Source organism: Sciurus vulgaris (genome assembly GCF_902686455.1).
Source record: "Sciurus vulgaris genome assembly, chromosome: 10".
In the NCBI taxonomy this organism is placed as follows: Eukaryota; Metazoa; Chordata; class Mammalia; order Rodentia; family Sciuridae; genus Sciurus; species Sciurus vulgaris.
The window spans coordinates 142,761,371-142,784,434 of NC_136470.1; the positions used below are offsets into that span (position 1 = coordinate 142,761,371).

A 23,064-nucleotide genomic window follows, 5' to 3' on the forward strand; every position below is an offset into this window, starting at 1 on the left:
ATACGCCGCTGTACGAGTCCCGGGCGGGGCTGCAGGAGCAGAGGGCAGGGGGCGGGCGGACGCTCAGAGCTGCCCTGGAGGGGCGGGGAGGGGACAGCCCTGCCCGCTCCACCAAGTCCAGAGCTGACCGCCGCCTCGGATCGCGGCTGCCCGCAGCACCTGCGTGAGGGGCTCAGGACGCCCAGCGGCCCAGGGAGGGCAGGAGCGGCCATCTGCCTGACACGCAGCGGCGGCTGCAAACTCCGGCTGCGGCCCCGGCGGGCAGTCACGGCGCCGGGCCAGGTCGTGCGGATCCCGTGTTCGCCATTTCCTGTGCTCTGGGGAGGGAGCGGGCCTTGCAGACTCCGCGGTGGCAGTCGGCAGTGCCCTCAGCTGCGTCAGGGTCCTGAAGCACAGAAAGCAGAGCCCAGCCGGCGGGGGACCCCAGCGGCCTGCGGGGCACCTGGACCCACAGCGCCTGGACTCCCCGGCTCAGTGCTCTGTCCTGCGAGGGAGGGAGCAATGCATTCTGGGGCACATCCTCAATTCCTAACTTGGCATTAATGTGCAACGTGAGGGGTTAAGCCTACCCTGTTGGAAACAGCTTCTCCTCTGACAACGCCTTTGGTTAGCTTGCTCCCCAGGAACCTGGTTAACAGTGAAGATTGCGGATTATTTTAAAATTCCTACGCTTGGAATCCCCATTGCTGTCTTTGTGAAAAACAAGTTGCTAGACTCATCTCTTAATTGATGCTACACGTCCTTGATGTTTTTGCCTTCAGATGCTTCCTTGTGATTGCCGAGTGAACTTTTAGTTTACATTAAGTGAAACAAATATTAATTAAGCTGGAATGTATTGCACAGCACGTTGTATCAAAGCCCTCACTGAGATCTGATTTTGTACATCATTAAAAACGACTTTAAGGGTGCCAGAACCACAGAAGATGCCGCACAAGGTCGGGATTAACGGGGTTAGCAGAATAACGGACATCATCTTTCACCCAGTTACTTCACACTTAAAGCTAGTGTGTTGTTTTGAATTAAACTTACCTTTTGTAAGTCAACAACGCTGCATATCATAAAGGGAATCATGTTGCTTCTTTAAATCTATTAAAAATGAAAGGTTCCCTAAGTGATAAGCACTTAGGGACAGCCCCGACTCACAGTGGCCCTACTGGAGATCTCAGCCTTGTGAGGACACAGGAGCCACGCGCGTTCTGTAGAAGCTGCACTTCAGCCCTTGGGGTTGCTCCTTCCTTGGGCTGCAGCAGGCAGCATGAAGCCCTCCCACGGTCCCTCAGCGTGACCTTGAGGGGAAACGGCCGCTCTCCAGGACGGACTGGGCTGCTGCTGGGTCTTGTGTGTTCAGGTCCTGTCAGGCCTGCACGCCCCCCTCTGCGGGCACACACGCGCTACCAGCACCTGACCGTAATGGGCCTTGTGCAGGTGATTTCGCAAGCATCCCGAGCACGCTGCAGCTCACTGGCTGAGTGAGGCTGTCTGCTGGGCTGGACGGTTGAAGGCAGGACGCAGGGCTGGAAACATCACAGGTCAAAAGGTCTCATACACCTGTATCTGCCTATTGGTGTCATATTTCAAAGCAGTTCTATTTATTTGAGGACTTAATTATTAAAAATAATGATGATACGTCTTAGGCTGAGCACCTATCTATACCAAAAGTGCATTGGGTATGCCTTTAATTTTATATAGAAAAATCTGCTTTTCTGTATGTCCTGATATACGGCTATAAAGTTGCCATACGGTAACACTGCATTAACTGAGGGTAAAGAAACATTTTAACTAGGTAGGTTTTTCCAGATGTAAATGTTAAAGAAGTTACTAATGTTCTTAAGCTTAGTGATATGGAACCACTGTCTCCTGATCTCAGGATTATGATTTCATCATCATTTCGTTCATCTACAGTAGATTTAATTTGTGCTTTTTTTGTACAAAGTGATGGTCTTTTGAGTGTGCATAAATGCCCTTCAGTGGAACTGATGGGCAGAGCAATAGAAACGTTTTGTTCCAGGTAAACCCAGCAGCACAGTGTGTTTTGCAAGGCCCTGTGGGGACTGAGACATAGAAAACACCTCTAGTGGATTAGCCTACGCAACTCTCAGAATAGACAAGCAAAATGTTTTAGAGTACACATTGTTGGTAGCTTTTTCCACTAACAAAAGTACTGCCAGCTCATTGTAGAAAATGTGAGGTTTCTAATTTCAAGCAGGAGAATTAGTCATTGCCAATAAAAATTTTGAAAGATAAAAAGTAAAATGAATTTCTGCTCCCAAATAAAGACCCTAGAAAATTACACTACTATAGAATTACAGAACAGGCCAACTGAGTGAAAAGCCCACAGTTCATTGGTAAACTAGAAACAAATGTATTGTGAAATTGTTAGAATTTCCATTTCACTGATAAATTTACTACCAGTTTATTAAAAATGAATGAACAAGTTAATTCAGAAAAGGCTTTTATAGTCTAAGTTGTTTGAATAGATATATTTAAATAACTGGTAGATGTGGAATGCCAATTATGAATTCAGAAGCAAATGTTACACTTTACTAATAATTTCTCTCTCTCTCTCTTTTTTTTTTTTTTTTTCTGTACCAGGGATTGAACTCAGGGGCACTTGACCACTGAGCCACATTCCCAGACCTATTTTGTACTTTTTATTTAGAGACAGGGTCTCACCGAGTTGCTTAGTGCCTCGCTAAGTTGCTGAGGCTGGCTTTGAACTCGAGGTCCATCTGCCTCAGCCTCCCAAGCTGCTGGGATGACAGGCGTGTGCCACCACGCCTGGCTAATAATAATTTTTTTTTTAAATCATGAAATGCACTGCATTTTTCCTCCAGGCATATTAGAAAGTACATTGTTGCCGCAATAATCCCGCGGGAATTTATCAAAGGTGGACTGGGAATAAACTACTTCTATTATCTTTATCTGGGCTGCTTCCTTGCTTATTTGCTTGTCCGCTAGTTTATAAAGGAAAAGAGGCTTTGCTTAGAGGAAGAGAGGCTTTGCTGAATTTTAGAGGTGTTACACTTTCAGAGAGCCTACGCTTTCAGAGGAGCTATTTCTTAGAGTTCTACTGCTTCTTCTTAGAGGTGCGGGGTGTGGGGTGCGGCAAGCGGCAACCTGCAACCCCCGCCCACGTGAAGAGAATGTCTTATATACCTAAGGCAAGCAATCAGCTTAGGATTAGTACAATTGAAGCACACCCCACTGTACCAATCAAGAAAGAATGAGGAACATCTGTTGACCACTAGCACAAATGAGACATTAACTAATTAGGCAAAAGGCCATAAGAGATCACGCTGTATTAACACTAATTATGCGCCACCTCTTGGCTCAACGCCAGCCGCCATCTTAGAGCTATTTAAACATGTCTCTACAGTACATTATGGGCAACAAAAAAGTAGATGTGACTTCAAGCCAAGCAGTTTTTATCCTGATCATTCCTTGTTCCATTTCCTCCGCACACACCTCCACACTCCAAGTCTGGACAGTCCGTTCTCCAAGGCATTGATCAGAGATGGAAAGCGTGACCCAGTCCCCAACTGCTCAAGATCAGAGAAAGTTCTGGAGACTACTCCATAGCTTCAGGTAATTTCAGGATGTTTTGCAGATTCTATAACAAAGTAAAAGTCAGGAGGTAGGACAAAATAATCCTCCTTCATCCTCGTTTGCTCCCAGTCTCACTGTAACCTGCTCATTTCCAACAGACACCAAGCCTGAAAGATGGTGGCTGGTGGGTAGCTCGGTGGTGGAGTGTGTGTCTAGCATTCACAGGCCCTGGATTCCACCCCAGCAACACACACACACAGGGTTATGGTAAGGGACTCAGGTCTCCCAGCTAACAGGAAATGGAGTCAGAAAGCGAGCCCAGGTCTTGACCCCATCAAATGTCCTTCCCTCCATTCTCTGCCAAGGGCCCAAACCCAGAGGCAAGTGTGCTGAAGAGGATGTGGCCTTCCATCAGACAGTCTGGGGCCAGTCCCGGCCCTTGGCCGCCTGGCTGTTTGCCCTTTGGCAAGCTGCTTGACCTCCTGGACCTCGGTCCTTTCTGCTTCTCCCATGTGCAGTGTCTCACTCAGTTGAAGCTGCTCTAGCTACACGAGTCCTGAAGCCTGGAAATCAGGTCGAGGGGCAGCAGGGTCAGGTTCCAGGCCCCTCCTGAGTGGCAGACAGCCACCCTCTCATGCATCTTCCCTGAGTGGGAGGACAGCGGGCGCCTCCCCTGGGCCTTCCCATCACAAGGAAAGGAATGGCCCCCGAAAGCCCACCTCCAAATGCCATCACAGTGGGGACAAGCGTTTCAATTCATGACTTTTGGGGAATGCCTGGAGTGCCCACTGAGAGGACACGGTGCGGGGCCTGGCCTGCGGTCACTGAGCTCCTGCATGGGACACCCCAGCAGCAGACACAGTCCTCAAGAAAGCAGGTGTGAGCCTGACCCTTCTGAGGATCACCAGAAGTACAGGCGGACTAGAGGGTCAGGCTGGATAATCAGATGAAAGGATTAATAGCAACCAAAAAGTGACATCGGGGCTGGGCGTGTGGCTCCGCAGTAGAGCGCTGCCTCACATGCAGGATCGCAGCACCACACACACAAGTGACATCAGAAGAGTCGCCACTATTCAATGAGCTGTATTAGTAAGTACTAAGGATGGATGCAACTGTTCACTCAAGTATGTTTGCTTCCCCTTCACCAATGGAAGACAGAAAACATACCCACACAACTGCTATTAGCACACATTTAAAGTTTTGCAGTCTATATTAATCTTAAAACAGAAGAAATTGCAAAGTATGGATCTGTTTCTGCCTCAATGCAGACCTGGGTTAAAATAAATGACATGCTAGTGGGGGTCCTTGGCCCCCAGGAGGAAGCAAAGCCATCCATCCAGAGCAGTGGTCCGCGACTTTGTCCTTCTCATGCCTCACACCCCTGCACATGCCTCAGCTGACATCTGTGATCCAGCCTAAGCACAAGCAGTTCCAGAAAGTGCAATTTCCAAGGTATTGTAAACCTTGACATTTTGAGACAAAACATAACTTCTACAAGGAACCCAGTGGGATCTGAATGCCACAGCACAGGACACCTATCATCACCCACTGCCAAAAGCTACACCGCAGCCGGCTCCATGGCTGATCCGGTCGCCGGGTGCTGCTCTGCCTTCCGACTTGGGTTTCGTCACCTGTTCCTGAGGGTTTGCCACTGACGATCTCAGAGGGGGACTACAAAGGTACACACTTACCTCTGAAAGGTTAACACTTCACTATGACCTCAAGACTGTAAGCATTTGAAAACAGTATTTTCAGGTGACATAGTTATTAGTAGTACAAGATCAAAATAACGTGAAATTTTTGAGTAAATCTAAAGTAAAATGTTGGTGAACATTTACAATCCACTCTCCTGGAGTGTGACTGAAAGCAAAGACGTGCCAGCCACTTAACCGCAAACAAGGCCCAGTCACAAGGGTCACTGGGACCCTTGGGTGGCCCCGGAGGCTGCGTCACAGGCACCCCAGGAAGCTCACTGAATAAGAACTCCTCAGGGGCAAATCTCCGGCTGAACATCGGCAGTGTGAGGGCATGGCAGTCACTGTTCTGATCAGGGAGCAGGTCCCTCTCTCTCTCTCTCTCTCACACACAGCCTGCTTCCCCACCAGAGCCTAAGTGTAACTAGGCGAGGACGGAAAGAGGCGTCCACAGCTGTTCTGTCCCCCTTGCTCTGGGAGCTGACATCAACACACCGTACGCACTGAAGTGCAACCTGACTCATGGACACGCACACACACACAGTGTAATAACCACGATCAAGAGGGAGCACACTCATGCCCACACTGTTAAACGGTCTTGTGAGAACACTTAAAAGCTCTCGTCACATCTGGAGGGTGTGCGATACCCTCCACCCTGGCCGTCCTTCACCTCACCCGAGCGTCTCATTCTTCCATGAGCACCTCCCACCCACCAGCCCCCCAGTCCCACTGTGCCCACCAGTTTGACTTTTCTGGGCTCCACATCGAACACAAAGCTCATTTCACTTAGCAGAAAACCCTGAGGTTCCATCCATCTTGTTGCAAACGGCAGCGCGGCCTTCTTGTTGACAGCTGAATGATACTGATTTCTTCATCTTCTCACCTCTGACAGACAGGATGTCTGTGTCTGGGTCATTGTGCAGGATGCTGCAGTGAACACTCCTCTTCAGGATAGTGACTTCCTTCCCTCAGATATATTCCCAGATGTGGGGTTACTGGATCAAAGAGGAGTTCTATTTTAATTTTTTTATTTGTTTTATTTTATTATTACTCTTTTTTGTTTATTTTATTCTTTTTTTATTGTAAACAAATGGGATACATGTTGTTTCTGTTTGTACATGGTGTAAAGGCATACCATTTGTGTAATCATAAATTTACATAGGGTAATGTTGTTTGATTCATTCTGTCATTTTTTCCCTTCCCCCACCCCTCCCACCCCTCTTTTCCCTCTATACAGTCCTTCCTTCCTCCATTCTTACCACCCTCCTTATCCCTAACCCTAAACCTAACCCTAACCCTAACACTAACCCCTCCTACACCCCCTTATATGTCCTCATCCGCTTATCAGCAAGATCATTCGTGCTTTAGTTTTTTGAGATTGGCTTATCTCACTTAGCATGATGTCCTCCAATTTCATCCATTTGCCTGCAAATGCCATAATTTTATCATTCTTCATGGCGGAGTAATATTCCATTGTATATATATGCCACAGTTTCTTTATCCATTCATCAACTGAAGGTCATCTAGGTTGGTTCCACAGTCTGGCTATTGTGAATTGAGCAGCTATGAACATTGATGTGGCTGTATCTCTGTAGTATGCTGATTTTAAGTCTTTGGGTATAGGCCAAGGAGTGGGATAGCTGGGTCAAATGGTGGTTCCATTCCAAGCTTTCTAAGGAATCTCCACACTGCTTTCCAGAGTGGCTGCACTAATTTGCAGCCCCACCAGCAATGTATGAATGTACCTTTCTTCCCACATCCTCTCCAACACCTATTGTTGCTTGTGTTCTTGATAATCGCCATTCTAATTGGGGTGAGATGGAATCTTAGGGTGGTTTTGATTTGCATTTCTCTTATTACTAGAGATGTTGAACATTTTTCCATGTTTGTTCATTGCTTGTAGATCTTCTTCTGTGAAGTGTCTGTTCATTTCCTTAGCCCATTTGTCGATTGGGTTATTTGTATTCTTGGTTTAGAGCTTTTTGTGTTCTTTATAGATTCTGGAGATTAGTGCTCTATCTGAAGTATGAATGGCAAAGATATTCTCCCACTCTGTAGGCTCTCTCTTCGCATTGCTGATAGTTTCCTTTGCTGAGAGAAAGCTTTTTAGTTTGAATCTATCCCAGTTATTGATTCTTGCTTTTATTTCTTGTGCTATGGGAGTCCTGTTAAGGAAGTCTGATCCTAAGTCAACATGTTGAAGATCTGGACCTACTTTTTCTTCTATAATCTGCAGGGTCTCTGGTCTGATTCCAAGGTCCTTAATCCATTTTGAGTTTAGTTTCGTGCATGGTGAGAGATATGGGTTTAGTTTCATTCTGTTGCATATGGATTTCCAATTCTCCCAGCACCATTTGTTGAAGAGGCTATCTTTTCTCCATTGCATATTTTTGGCACCTTTGTCTAGTATGAGAAAATTGTGTTTATTTGGGTTTGTGTCTGTGTCCTCTATTCTGTACCATTGATCTACCTGTCTAATTTGGTACCAAAACCATGCCGTTTTTGTTACTATTGCTTTGTAGTAGAGTTGAAGATCTGGTATTACGATACCCCCTGCTTCACTCTTCCTGCTAAGGACTGCTTTAGCTATTCTGGGTTTCTTATTCTTCCAGATGAATTTCATAATTGCTTGCTCTATTTCTGTAAGGTATGTCATTGGGATTTTAATTGGAATTGCATTGAATCTGTATAGCACTTTTGGTAGTATGGCCATTTTGACAATATTAATTCTTCCTATCCAAGAACATGGGAGATCTTTCCATCTTCTAAGGTTTTCTTTAATTTCTTTCTTTAGTGTTCTGTAGTTCTCATTGTAGAGGTCTTTCACCGCTTTTGTGAGATTGATTCCCAAGTATTGTATTTTTTTTGAGGCTATTGTGAATGGGGTAGTTTTCCTAACTTCTCTTTCTAAAGATTCATCACTTATGTATAAAAATGCATTGGATTTATGGGCATTGACCTTGTAACCTGCTATTTACTGAATTCACTTATGAGTTCTAAGAGTTTTTTGGTGGAATTTCTGGGTTCCTCTAAATATATAATCATGTCATCAGCGAACAGGGATAGTTTGAGTTCTTCTTTTCCAATTCGTATCCCTTTAATTTCTTTGGTTTGTCTAATTGCTCTGGCCAGAGTCTCAAGAACGATGTTGAATAGAAGTGGTGAAAGAGGGCATCCCTGCCTTGTTCCAGTTTTAGGGGGAATGCTTTCAGTTTTTCACCATTTAGAATGATATTAGTCATGGGCTTAGCATAGATGGCCTTCACAATGTTAAGGAATGTTCCCACTATCCCTATTTTTTCTAGTGTTTTGAGCATGAAGGGGTGCTGTATTTTATCAAATGCTTTTTCTGCATCTATTGAAATAATCATGTGATTCTTGACTTTAAGTCTATTGATATTGTGAATTACATTTATTGATTTCCTGATGTTGAACCAACCTTGCATCCCTGGGATGAAACCCACTTGATCATGGTGCACTATCTTTTTGCAGAACTCGGCTGAGAACCCATCTGGTCCTGGACTTTTCTTTGTTAGTAGGCTTTTGATGACTTCTTCTGTTTCATTACTTGAAATTGGTCTATTTAAATTGTGTATGTCCTCCTCGGTCAGGTTAGGGAATTCATATGTCTCTAGAAACTTGTTGATGTCTTTGAGGTTTTCTGTTTTGTTGGAGTATAGATTTTCAAAATAGCTTCTAATTTTGTTTTGTATTTCACTCGTGTCTGTTGTGATATTTCCTTGTTCATTCCGAATTTTAGTGATTTGGGTTTTCTCTTGTCTTCTCTTTGTTAGTGTGGCTAAAGGTTTATCAATTTTGTTTATTTTTTCGAAGAACCAACTATTTATTTTGTCAATTTTTTGTATTGTTTCTTTTGTTTCAATTTCATTGATTTCAGCTCTGAGTTTAACTATTTCCTGTCTTCTACTACTTTTGGTGTTGGTCTGTTCTTCTTTTTCTAGGGCTTTGAGCTGTAGTGTTAGGTCGTTTATTTGTTGAGTTTTACTTCTTTTATTGAATGCACTCCATGAAATAAATTTTCCTCTATGTACTGCTTTCCTAGTGTCCCAGAGATTTTGATATGATGTTTCTTTGTTCTCATTTACCTCTAAGAATTTTTTAATTTCCTTCCTAATATCTTCTGTTATCCATTCATCATATAATAGCATATTGTTTAATCTCCAGGTGTTGGAGTAGTTTCTGTTTTTTACTCTTTCATTTATTTCTAACTTCAATCCATTATGATCTGATAGAATACAAGGTAGTGTCTCTATCTTCTTGTACTTGCTAACAGTAGCTTTGTGGCATAATATATGGTCTATTTTAGAGAAGGATCCATGTGCTGCTGAGAAGAAAGTGTATTCGCTCTTGGTTGGATGGTATATTCTATAAATGTCCGTTAAGTCTAAATTATTGATTGTGTTATTGAGATCTATGGTTTCTTTGTTCAATTTTTGTTTGGAAGTTCTGTCCACTGGTGAGAGAGGCATGTTAAAAACACCTAGTATTATTGTGCTATGGTCTATTTGGTTTCTGAAATTGAGAAGGATTTGTTTGACGTACATGGATGAGCCACTGTTTGGGGCATAGATGTTTATGATTGTTATATCTTGCTGATTTATGCTTCCCTTAAGCAGTATGAAATGTCCTTCTTTATCCCTTCTGACTAACTTTGGCTTGAAGCCCACATTATCTGAAATGAGGATGGATACTCCAGCTTTTTTGCTGAGTGCATGTGCATGGTATGTTTTTCCCCATCCTTTCACCTTTAGTCTATGGGTATCTTTTTCTATAAGGTGAGTCTCTTGCAGGCAACATATTGTTGGATCTTTCTTTTTAATCCAATCTGCCAGTCTATGTCTTTTGATTGATGAATTCAGGCCATTAACATTCAGGGTTATTATTGAGATATGATTTGGTTTCCCGGTCATTTGGTTCATTTATTTTATTTTATTTATTTATTTATTTTTTTGACACGACTTGTTTCCTCCTTTATTTGACAATACCTTTAGGATAATTCCTCCCTTTGCTGATTTGCTTCTTTGTTTTTCATCCCTTCCTCATGGAATATTTTGCTGAGAATGTTCTGTAATGCTGGATTTCTTTTTGTAAATTCTTTTAGCTTTTGATTATCATGGAAGGATTTTATTTCATCATCAAATTTGAAGGTAAGTTTTGCTGGGTATAAGATTCTTGGTTGGCATCCATTTTCTTTCAGGGCTTGAAAAATGTTGTCCCAGGCCCTTCTAGCTTTTAGGGTCTGGATTGAAAAATCGGCTGATATCCGTATTGGTTTCCCCCTGAATGTAATTTGGTTCTTTTCTCTCACAGCCTTTAAAATTCTGTCTTTATTTTGTATGTTAGGTATTTCAATTATAATGTGCCTTGGTGTGGGTCTGTTGTAATTTTGTATATTTCGAGACCTCTTGAACTTGATTTTCCATTTCATTCTTCAGATTTGGGAAATTTTCTGATATTATTTCATTGAATAGATTGCTCATTCCTTTGGTTTGTTTCTCTAAGCCTTCCTCAATCCCAATAATTCTTAAATTTGGCCTTTTCATGATATCCCATAGTTCTTGGAGATTCTGTTCATGATTTCTTACCATCTTCTCTGTTTGGTCAACTTTGTTTTCAAGGTTAAATATTTTGTCTTCAATGTCTGAGGTTCTGTCTTCCAGGTGTTCTATCCAACTGGTTATGCTTTCTATGGAGTTCTTAATTTGGTTTATTGTTTCCTTCATTTCAAGGATTTTTTTTTTCAATATCTCTAACTCTTTATTGAAATGATCTTTTGCTTCCTGTGTTTGCTCTTTTAAGTGTCGATTGGTGCGATCATTCAATGCCTGCATTTGCTCTTTCATCTCTTCCTTCAATGCCTGCATTTGCTCTTTCATCTCATCGTTTGCTTCCCTGATCATTTTAATTATGTACATTCTGAACTCCTTTTCTGTCATTTCTTCTGCCATGCTGTCATTGGGTTTTATTGATGTAACATCTAGATTTGTTTGGGGCATTTTCTTCCCTTTTCTCATATTGTTCAGGTATCAGTGGACCGCTGAGATATTGCAGGTTTCCTCCACCGACTTACAATGTCCCTGAAGATTTCTATATATATCCCCCCTTAGCCTTCAGTAGGCTGAAGTCTTGGAGGAAGTTGATAATGCGGTGCTCCATAAGGAAGCTGCCTCTCTAGGGGTGGTGGCCTCCAGGTAGGGTATATTCCCTGCTAGTGGGCAGAGGTGCCTCCACTTGTTGACCAATGGTCATCCAAAGGGGATCTAGGCTGTGGGCTGAGGCAAGGCCTGTTTGGGCCTGTGTCTCTGGTTTTACCGTCCTTGTGGGAAAACCTCACCCGGCAGGGAAGACTCACCTGGTGGGGAGGTCTCCCTGGTCAGTTCCCCTCCTAGAGGTTCTCCTCAAATTACAACTACCATCTGGGCTGGGCTGCCTTCCTCTGTAAAGTTCCCAGGGGCCCGGCCCTACCTCCTGGGCCTGGGAGCCTCACCCTTCGCAGATGAATCTCCTTAGGCTGCCCCTCCTCAGAGAATCTGCCCGCAGTCCTGGAACCTTTGCTCCACCCCTAAGCGTGTCTCTGTGCGGCTCTTCCACCAAGAAGCCTCCTAGGTCCTGGGACCCTGCTCTGCACCTAATCGCCTGGCTATGCGGCCCCTCCTCTGAGCAGCCACCTCGAGCCCCGTACAGTCGCTCTGAGTCCCAGAGACCCGCTGCACACCTCTTCCTCCAGACAGCTGCCCAGTATTCCGGTGCGGTCACTAGGAGTCCAAGCAACTCACTGCATGCCTCTTCCTCCCGCCAACCACCCGTAGCCCTGGGCAGTCACTCCGAGTCGAAGTGACCCGCCCCGTTCCTCCTCCTCCTCTGGGCAGCCCCCCCACCCCCGGGTGTTCAGGAGCGGTCGCTCCGAGACCAACCGACCCACCGCGCTCCTCCTCCAGGCAGCCCCCCGATGTTCAGGAGCGGTCGCTTTGAGTCCAAACAACTCACCACTCGCCTCCTCCTCTGAGCAGCCACCCGGAGCTCTGATGCAGTCACTCCAAGTCCAAGTGACCTGCCGTGCTCCTCCTCCTCCTCCTCCTCCGGGCAGGCCCCAGTGTTCAGGAGTGGTCGCTCTGAGTCCAACCAGCTCTCCTCGCAGCCCCTCCTCGGGGCCGCTGTCCGGAGCCCCAGTGGTTGCTCCGAGTCCCAGCGCTGTGCTGAGTGGCCTCCTCTCCGATGCTCCCAGTTGTCCGAGTTCACTGCTCCAGCGGGGGGAGGGGTGTCTCGCCGGGCAGCTCTACTTCACAAAGTTCCCTGCGTTTCGGGACGACCACCCCATCTGGGACGCCTCCCCAACGAGAGAGACTCACCTGGAGGCTTTCAGTTGGTTCCAGGTCTCTCAATATCTCCTCTTTTGAATCCTGAGTCCTGGAGCAACATGAAATGCAGCCACCCTCTAGTCCACCATCTTGCAACCCCCTATTTTAATTTTTTTAAGGAAACTCAATACTGTTTCCATTTTCATCAGTGGGGCACAAGGATCCCTTTCCTAGATCCACTTCAACACTTAGCTCAGCTCTTTGTTGCTAAACCATCCAAAAGGATGTAAGGTGACATTGGGAGTGTGGTTTTGATTTGCATTTCTGTGAAGCTTAGTGACAGTAACTTTTCACATATCTGTTGGTCATTTGCACATCTTCTTTGCCAAAAAAAAAAAAAAGTTTTTTGAAGACCTTTGCCAAATTTTATTTTTCAAGTGCTGGGGATCAAACCCAGGGCAAGCTCTCTCCCACTAAGCCATCCCCCGCCCTCTGGTCATTTTAAAATCAGATTATTTATAGGGTTTTGTTTTGCATTTGCTATTGAGTTGTGTGAGTTCTTACATATTTTGGACATTAACTGTTATCACACGTATAATTTGCAAATACTTTCTCTCATTCCGTAGCTCACTTTTTCCTAAGGTTGACTGTTTCCTTTGCTGTGCATAAGTCTTTTGGTTTAATGGTTCCACTTTAAATTAGTCAGCTCTTTGTCACCGTGGCCAAAATACAAGGCAAGAACAACTCAGCCAGGTACGTCTGCAGTCCTAGCGACTTTGGAGGTCAAGGCAGGAGGATTGCAAGGTTGAGGCCAGTCTCAGAAATTGAGCAAGTCCCTCAACAACTTACAGAAACCCTGTCTCAAAATAAAAAATTAAAGGGCCTGGGGATGTAACTTAGTGGTAAAGTACCCCTGGGTTCAACCCCCAGTACCACCCCCCACAAAAAAGAAAAAAAAAAAAAAAAACTGAGAAGGAAAGTTTCGATTGAGCCCAAAATGACAAAGAGGAAGCAAAGAGAAAGGGAATGCAAATACAAGGAGCCAGGGACAAACTACCATCTCAAAGGCCCCAGCTACCTACTTCCTCCAGCCACACCCTACCTCCTACAGTCACCTCACGATCCATTCAAAGGATGAAGCCATCAAACATACTGACTCACTACTGAGGTCACAGCCCTCCAGACCTAATAGTCCCACCTCTGAACATTCCTGAATGGCCTGGCCCGAGCCTTTCATCCCAAACCCTAACACACCTGCTCATGTTTGTGGGCTTTGCTTTCGGTGTCATAACCCGAAAATCACTTTCAAGACAGCCAAGGAGCTTCTTCCCTGTGTTTTCTTGTAGGAGTTTGGAGATTCGGGGGTTTTACATTAAAGCCTTCAGTGCATTCCAAGTTACTGGTCGTGAATGGTGTAAGGCAGGAGTCTACTGTCACTCCTGTGCACATGGCTTCCTGCTTTTCCCCATGTGTGCCCGCCAGATGTTAGTGAGCCATGGATGTGTTCACTTCTGGGCTCAGTTCTGCTCCACTTCTATGCCCACACTTCAAAATGCAACCGGGAATTAGGAAACGTGCTGCCTACAGCTCTGTTCTTTTTCATGATTGCTCTGGATCTCTGGATTCTTTTATGGCTCCACGTGTGTTTTGGGACTATTTCCTTGAAAAATGCCAATAAAATTTTGGTAAGGACTTTTTTGATAATATTGAATCTACAGATCTTTGAGTAGTATGACATTTTAAGAATATTAATTCTTTCAGCCCAGCATGAGGGTACACGTCTGTAATCCCAGTGGCTCAGGGTAAGTTAAGGCAGGAGGATCACAAGTTCAAGGCCTGCCTCAGCAAGTTAGCAAGACCATAAGTGACTTGGTTGGACACTGTCTCAACATGAAATATAAAAAGGCCTGGGACGTGGCTCAGTGGTTAAGTGCTCCTGGGAACCTTTCCATCTCCTTGCATTTTCCTTGATTTCTTTTATTAATGTCTTACAGTTTTCAGATCTTTTACTTCCTTCACTAAATTTATTCCTATTTTATGGTTTTTGATACTATTCTGAGACTGGTTTCTTAATTTTTTTCAAATAATTTGTTGTAAGCATACAGAAATGCCACTGACTTTTGTGTGATTTCTTTATACTGCAACTGCACTGAATTTTCTAGTAACTCTTTTTTGATGGGGTGTTAAGGGTTTTTACATATGAAATTGTTATGGCTTACATGAGGTATCGCCAAAAGTTTATGTGTGAGACAGTGCAATTTCTAAAAGTTTTCTTGAATAATTGATTAGCTTATGAGAGGTGTGCCCTAATCAGTGGATTAATCTACTGATATGGATTAACTGGGTAGTAGCTGCACTGCTGGAGTAGGTGGGTCCCTGGGGGTTTATATTTTGTCCCTAGAAAGCAGAGCTTGCTCTTGGTTTCCTGGTGCCATACCCTTCTATCATGATGTTCTAAACACTATGTTGGTTAGAGGTGATGGGGAAAAGCTTTCAGGTCTCCACCATTGAGAATGAGGTCAGCTGTGGCTTGTCACGTATGGCCTGTACCATGTGAGGTGCGCTCCTTCTGCACCCACATTACTGAAAGGGTGTTGCGTTTTGTCAAACGCTTCCCCTGCGTCTATTGAGAGTACCCCAGGACTTCCATCCTCCGTTCTACCCACGTGGCATGTCACATCCATCGATTTGCACATTGAACCACCCTGGCACCCCAGAGAATTTCACTTGATCATGGTGAATGGCCACTTTGATTTGCTGTTGAATTTGGTTTGATGGCGGGGTTTTGTTTCTCAGGATGTGTGAATCATGTTCCATTAGGGATATTAGTTTGTAACGTTCTTGATTTTCTTGCAGCATCCTTCTTTTAGGTATGAGGGCAGTGCTAGCCTTGGAGTTTGAAAACGTTCCCTCATCTTCATTTTTTCCCCTTCTTTATGAGTTTTGGAAGATCAGTGTGGAGTCTTTGAATGTGTGGTAAAATTCACCAGCAGAGTGCCCGGGCTCAGCTGCTGGTCACCAAGTCCGTCCCCTGCACGCTGCAGCACTGTCTGGTGCTCTACTTGTTACAGTTCGGCCCTGGCAGGCAGTGTTTCTAGGAACTTATTTCTTCCAGGTCATCCAATTTGTTGGCAGGTGATTGTTCCGAGTGCTCCTTCATTGATCCTTTGTATTTCTGTGGTATTATGTGTCTTCTTTCACTTCTGATTTTAAGTCTTTTTTTCTTAATCTGGCTAAAAATTTGTCAATTTTTAAACTTTTTCATAAATCAACTGTTACTTTAAACCTTTTCTATTTTTTTTTCCAGCACTTTAAACCTTTTCTATTTTTTTTCCAGCCTATTTCATGGCTTCTACTAACTTTGGGCTTTCATGGTGCTTTTCCTAGGCCCTTGAGACATAAAGTTGGGAGGTCTGAGATCTGTTTTGTTTAGGCAGGTGTATAGTGTGAATATTGCGCCCACTACCAAATTCATGTGTTGAAACCCAGTCAGCAATGGGGTGGTGTTTGGAGGCCTTGGGGAAGTGATGAGGTCACCAGGCAGGGCCCTCACGAGTGGGATTAGAGACCCCAGAGGGCAGCCTCACCCCTTCCATCGTGTGAGGACACAGAACAAAGCTGTCATCCAGAAACCAAAAAGTGGCATAAAACTAGGCATACAGATAAATAGAAGGAAATTAAGAACCCAGAGCCGGGGATTCAGCTCAGTGATGCAGTACCTGCCTAGCATGCATGAAGCCCTGGGTTTAATCCCCAGCTTGGGGGGTGGGGGGGATTTTTAAATTTATTTTACAAAAAACATTTTTGGTACCAGGGGATTGAACCCAGGGGCACTTAACACTGAGCCATATCCTAAGTCCTATTTTATATTTTATTTAGAGACAGGGTCTCACTGAGATGTCTCACTGAGTTGCTCAGGGTCTTGCTAAGTTGCCGAGGCTGGCTTTGAACTTGTGTTCCTCCTGCCTCAGTCTCTCGGGTTACTGGGATTATAGGCCTGCACCACCTTGCCAAGTAGAAAAAAAATTTAAATTCTGGATATAAACCCTTATTACACTTATGGCAGTCAAATTTTTATAAGGGTGACAGGACAATACTGTTGTTGGGGAAACAACAGTATTTTCAACACATGTTGCTGGTACAACTGAATATTCATATGCAAAAAAAATGAAATTGGAAACCTCCTCATAACACATATCAAATGTAATATTAAAATGAATCAAAGACGTAACTTTGAGCAAAGTCCACAAAACTCTTAGAAAAAACACTGGCATAAATCTTTGTGTGGCCAGTGAAAAAAGTTATATGTAGAGCTGGGGAAATAGCTCAGTTGGTAGAGTGCTTGCCTTGCAAGCACAAAGCCCTGGGTTCAATCCCCAGCACTGCAAAAAAAAAAAAAAAAAGTTATATGTAAAAGATAAATTCATCAAAGTTAAAAACTTTGGGGCTTGGAGCGTAGCTCAGTGGTACAGTACTTGCCTAGCAAGTACAAGGCCCTGGGTTTGATGTCCAGCTCTGGGAGAGGGAAAAAAAACCTTCCGTGTGTCAAGACACCATTAAGGAAGTGAAAAGAATCCACAGAATGGGAGAAAATATCTGCAAATCATGTAGTTGGTAAAATAAGGACAGGACACAGTGTGCTGTCCCTAGGGTTTAAAGTCTGGAGTCACTGGGCCACAAAGGGCAAGGATGATTTCTCAGAAAAAGCAAGAAAGAATAACCATGCCAAACCACTGGGCATTTTAATTGCAGTGAATTTCAGGTTCTCAGACCAAGAAGGCAGGCTTCTTAGCCAATAAGCAGAAAATAGACAACAAAAGGAATTTCAACGATACTCAAAGGTTAAAAGCTAACCTGCAAGCAGGAGACTTTAGATTTGAGGAGGATAATTCTAAGGGAGTACACATCTTAGTATGGCACTGAATCTTAAAGTAAAAGAAGTCTCAAGGAAAATACAAAGGAAATATGAGACCACAAAAGCTAACACTGATCAGAAAAAAAAAAAGCCAAACCAAAAACAATGCCAACAACAAAAGCCCATTTGAATAAACTACTTGTAAGCTACATATCTGAAGGTCTGAGATGTCTTGAGACTGGTGCTGCTAGAATTCTGGAACAAAGCTTCTGTTGGAAACTGGTCTCTGGAGGACTCCTCGTGTTTCATGGCAACGTTTCTGTGGTTGCTTCCTCCCTGCACCACAAGCTCCTTGATCTCAGGAACCGCTTAGTGGCCTTCATCAGTCACCCCACCGTTCTCGGCACCCAGAAATCCCTCCAAAAATGCTAAGTGGAAGTGCGTTTCTACAGTTGGACTGACTCTCAAGTTGTGCATTTACTTGGCCCTCAGTGCAGATTCCAAAGCTACCCCACCCTGCCCCAGGCAGCCTAAGGAAAGTGGGTCCTGGAGGACCAGCGCAGGTGGTTGTCATGGTTGGAAGGCTTCCCTGAACTCTGGAATGTCATTCATCTCTTTTTGCCATCCACTCATTAACACAAATGCCTTGCAAGAAAAAGACAGATTGCTTGCCAGCAGCCTTTCTTTCTCTCCAGTCGTATTTCAAAGCTGCTTTGGGACACAGGTTCATGTTCCCAACAGGTTTCAAGAAAACAGGAACCTCCCTAGAAAATCCAGCCAACCTCTTCTCTGTACACCCCTTTCTTTTCTCTGGGGTCCAGTCTCAACTTCAAGCCAATAGCTCTTCTCTGGCCTTTTTCTCTACTCAAAAAGAGAACAGGTCTTAACAAGCCTTTTCCCATTGTTAGCTCCTTGTCCTTGACAATCCCAACCTGTCACCTTCACTTTGGTCTTTTATTTCATTACTGGAATGAAAGGCTTCCTCGGTTAAACTGGTATGAAGCACAAATATGTAAAAACTATTCAGGGAGGCAGAGACCCCTTGAAAGTACACTGTCTCCTTAATACCAATCCCCATCAAGATGGCTGGAACCAGGAGATGCCCTCCCCACCAAACTCCAGCTGGGGACTGAGCAGGCCCGTTATTCCACCCCAGCTCTCCGCTGCAGGATGCAGTTTAGAGGGTCCACTACAGGGCTCTGACAGGCCACCGACAGAGCCTACCTGGTCTGTCTCCATCTCTTCCATCTTCCTTCTCCAGCCCTGTCCTGCACCTCTTCAGACCTTACTTGGGGGATTCTCAGGCAGCCCCACCAAGGTTCTGGATCTCTATCTTGCCCTTGGAGGATGTTCAGCTGCACTTGTATCTACCTACCAGATGCCAGCAGCAATGCACCCCTCACCCCAGTCACAACCATGAGAATGTCCCCAGTCACTGCCAGTGTCCCCTGGAAAGTAACACCCCAGTTGAGAACCACTGCCCTGACCGACCCACTCATTCACAGCCCCACACTGTCGGCCCTCATCAAGAGCCCCAGGAGTGACTGCAGCATGTCTGTCTTCACTCTTCCTTGTGCAATACTGTTTGGTGTAACTTCACACGATGCTTTGCATCTCGAGTCTGTGCTCCCATGTTGTTTCCCGTGCACCTTCCTTGGAACATATCCTCTTCAACTGCTGCGATTTCTTTCTCCTGGAACAGGGACTGAACCCAGAGTGGGTGCTCTCTCACCTTGTGTGTTTTACTTTGAGAAGGCCTCACTAGGTTGCCCAGGCTGGTCTAGACCTAGTGATGCTCCTGCTTCAGCCTCCCAGTTGCTGGGATTAACCACGATGCTGGGCTGGTTGCAAGAGGCTACACAGCAGATTATGGACCAAGTCCACACAGTTAAAGGAAATGGCTCTCGGCCTGCCTTGTCCACATGCAGGGACAAGGCAGTGGAGCAGGGATTATGGGGCCTGGTAAGAGAGAAACACGTTGCCTAGAGGATCAATTTTTCTTAAAGATTGAAGGACAATCCAACAAAATTCTAATGTTAGAACCAACAATGGACAATTTGAAATGAAAAATTTTTTGCATGAATTTAAAATTGAGACACCAACCGAATCATGCCTTGCCACAGTCCCTGGCAGGCCAGTGCTGCAGCAGAACATCTGAGACGTCTGAACGGAGCACTTCCACAGGACCAAGGCTGCCGGAAGTCTGCGTGAACACCAGAGCCAGCCTCCTGCTCAGAGGCAGGCGAGGCATTTCACACCCTCCTTGTGTATGAGCTGAGTCTGAGAACCCGGCCCACAACACACAACTGGTAACTCATCTGCAAGTGCACTTTTGGGGAAGGATCTTTCCAGGTGGGGAAAAGGCCCAGACAACCTGTGGTAGGAATAGTTACATTAGGTCAAGAAATTGTCATGTAAACTTGCCTTCTCGTCCCCTGGGGTCCACTTGTACCCCTCCCTTTCATACAGTTAAGCTGATGTTAAAAATTCCAGATCATTTTAGTTAAATAGTAAATAGAAAATGAAATTAGATTCCAGTTTTAAGACGGCTCTGTTATATCTCCTTTCCTGCCTTCTGGTGTAACTTCTGACAAAGTTCTGCGGCTCTGACTCTGCGTTCCCCAAGCCCACCCAGGGTGGGCTTTCCTTTTTGTCATAAACTATATAACCAGGGCAAGATGATCAATCTTTCTTATTCAAAAAATTAAGAATACTGAAGTAGAATTCAAAGTCTTTCATAATGCCAAATTTCTATATATCTACATTATATACAATTTTATTGGAAGAATATTTGTACGTAACCTATGGCTTATAGAATTACATATTTTAATATCACAATACCACCTCTTATTCCCAGACTTTACAGGGGGTAAGAGTATCTGGTATTAGAAGACAATATTCTGCATTAATGCATTTTTTTTAAGCATTTAAGGAAAAATTTACAGCATGATTTCCTGTAAATAGACTTGCTCTTAGCAACTCGAGCATGATAAACAGAGGAGCTTGGTTGTTTCTAGTCAGCTAATAAAGTTGCTAGCACACAGCGCAGGTGCACATAGCCCAAGGGAGTGTTGGTAGCAACCTGCCTGCCCGGCTCTAAGTTCTTTCTTTCCTAACCAAGCAATCGGGCAGGTTAGCTCATAACTACAAAGCCATAGACGGGTCTTAAACAATCACCCTGAATGGGAAGGCTGCTAGGTGGAGGGATAACCGGTAATGAGAGGAAAAGGAGGATTAACAGATGTCACAATGATCAGGGAGTGACTACCCAGTGAGGTAGAGAAAGAATCCAGACAGCAAGCGTTGGGACTGAGACTAGAGCCCAGTGGTAGAGCTGGTGCCCAGCATGCACCAGGCCCTGGGTCCCATCCCCAGCACTGAAAAACAAAACCCACTAAGACAGGGAAAGTGACACAAACTGGGTCAAAACACACTGGGCCTTCACCCCCTGCCCCTCCCCCCTTGCTCTTCCTGTGAAGGCTCATGCACAGAATAAGCCCAATTCCCAGGAGTGTCCTGACAATCCCCCTGAACCCGAGGCCACAGCTAAGCCTAGATGGAACTTTTCTGCTCCTGTGTTTTTTGGGGTATAAAATAGATCGGCCTGGGTTTCCCTAGCCATTCAAAAGTGGTGTATTAAAGTCACTCTAATAACACCAAAAGTAAGTCTAGTCATGACTTTAAGAATTCAACTATTTTTGTTTAACGTGAAGATCAAGGTCAGATGCCACTGTGAAGTGAGCGAACACTGGCTGCTGTCGCCTGCTGTGCTCTGAGAAAACCCAGCTACTCAAACCAGTTACTGTAAATTACACTCAATGCCAACCCAGCAAGACAGAACAAGGGATTAACTGGGACAACTATGCTGTCCCTTAGCATCTACACCCCATCATTTTTTAACCGTGAGGCAACTGAGCCAACTCCGCTCACAGGCCGAGCCTGCGTCCTGCATTCTGCTCTGTGGCATGGTGCTCCTCAGGGTGGCCCACAGACTGACAGACAGCACTGGCATTATACAGAGGATCACGTTCCCTCTCAGACTGTCTGAACAAGAACCTCTAGGGACAGGGTCAGAAACCTGCCCCAGGGATTCTTGGGCACATTCAAGTTTCAAACCCCCTGCTGCAGTATGTTTGCATCACCACCACTGATTCTGAAACTAATTTCTAATTTTCTTCAGGATACAGTTTGAAGCTGGGTACAGTGGTCCACACTGTGATCCCAGCAACTCAAGAGGCTGAGGTAGGAGGTTCACAAGTTCAAAGTCAGCCTCAGCAATTTAGTGAGGACTTAAGCAACTTAGCAAGACCTGGTCTCAAAATAAAATAATTTTTAAAAAGGGCGGACGATGTTGCTCAGTGGTTAAGCACCCCTGGGTTAACAACAACAAAAAGATACCATCTGAAGGTGGGTCATATATTTATAAAATAAATACTTATTGATTACTATTCGCTTTCCTGAAGCCTGGGGGATTGAGCCAGGGATTGTCACAATTCCTGGGAAAGGCTCAGCTAAATTATTTTAAAAGTACCTGATCTTTGTTCTTTTTTCTGAGATTCTCAAATTGATCACACTGGAGACACAGGAAAAGGATCTGGGGTGTTACAGTGTGAACGTCTCAGGAATTCTGGAGGATGGGAGCAATGATACATCACAGAATTGTTCATAACTGAACAACACTGAGGCACAAGAGAGCCACAGGCTTAAAGAGGAGTTTAAGCCCCAGCACTGATAAGACTGGAGCGCTGGCTAAAGGGTGGGGCTGCGTGTGGACACGCTGGGGTCACGCCCACCATCAGAAAGCACACATCCCTGGAGGACGACCTTCACAATGCAAAACTTACTAAACAGTTACCAATGAAGTTCTCTACTGTAGCTTTAATTCCACAAAACACGGGTCCCTTCACTTCAGTTTAATTATTGTCACACACCAGAGGTAAGTCCTCAAACTTGACAGTTCTTTATCTGTTTCTCTCAAGAGACTTTTCTTTTTAAAAAGCTTTAGAATATCAGACCATGTCTAAAAATCCTGTAGACTACTTTTAAAATCTGAACTATTTTACATCATGATGACAGGATCCAGGCCAGCGCAGCAGGGCACGCTAACGAACACTGAAAGTAATAAAGAACCACCACTGGGATCCCCTTATATTTTAATAGCTGTACAGGCTGATCAACTGCTATCATCGATAATGTTAGTGCCACAAGCAAGTAAGGGCGTTTATATTCTGAAAGCTCATCTGTCTGTACAGCTCACACAGTGAAGTATATAGTCATGTTTTACCAACTTTTTTTTTTTATTAACGTAACAAATAATTTCTTCCACAAATAGCAACTGTGGTTAAAAATGCCAATAATATTAGCCAACCTGCCAACACATCCTATGGTCTTCTAATTAATATAGTGCATAGACATTTATAAACTACACAGCCATACCAATTTATAAGCAACTAATAAATCTTGAAATGTTAGGAATAACAAAGTTACACAGTAATAGTTTATTTTCCTCTTTCCTCATATTATTTTTTTCATATTCACATGACCCACACATTTTTTTACTAGACTCCATTAAATTCTAGATTTAAATAGGGCTAAGTATAAAACAAAATACAGATGAGTGTGAACACAAAATAGCTTTTATCAGTGTCTA

At 44.4% G+C, this 23,064-nt stretch overlaps 1 long non-coding RNA gene across 1 annotated transcript; it reads right to left on the minus strand.

Moving 5' to 3' along the window:
* Positions 1-15,341: 15,341 nt before the first annotated feature.
* LOC306637843 lies at positions 15,342-16,893 on the minus strand. The gene is made up of 2 exons (XR_013757289.1): positions 15,877-16,893; positions 15,342-15,845 (listed from the first exon to the last, which is right to left on the minus strand). It is a non-coding gene; the product is annotated as an uncharacterized lncRNA (long non-coding RNA).
* Between the last annotated feature and the right edge of the window lie 6,171 nt (positions 16,894-23,064).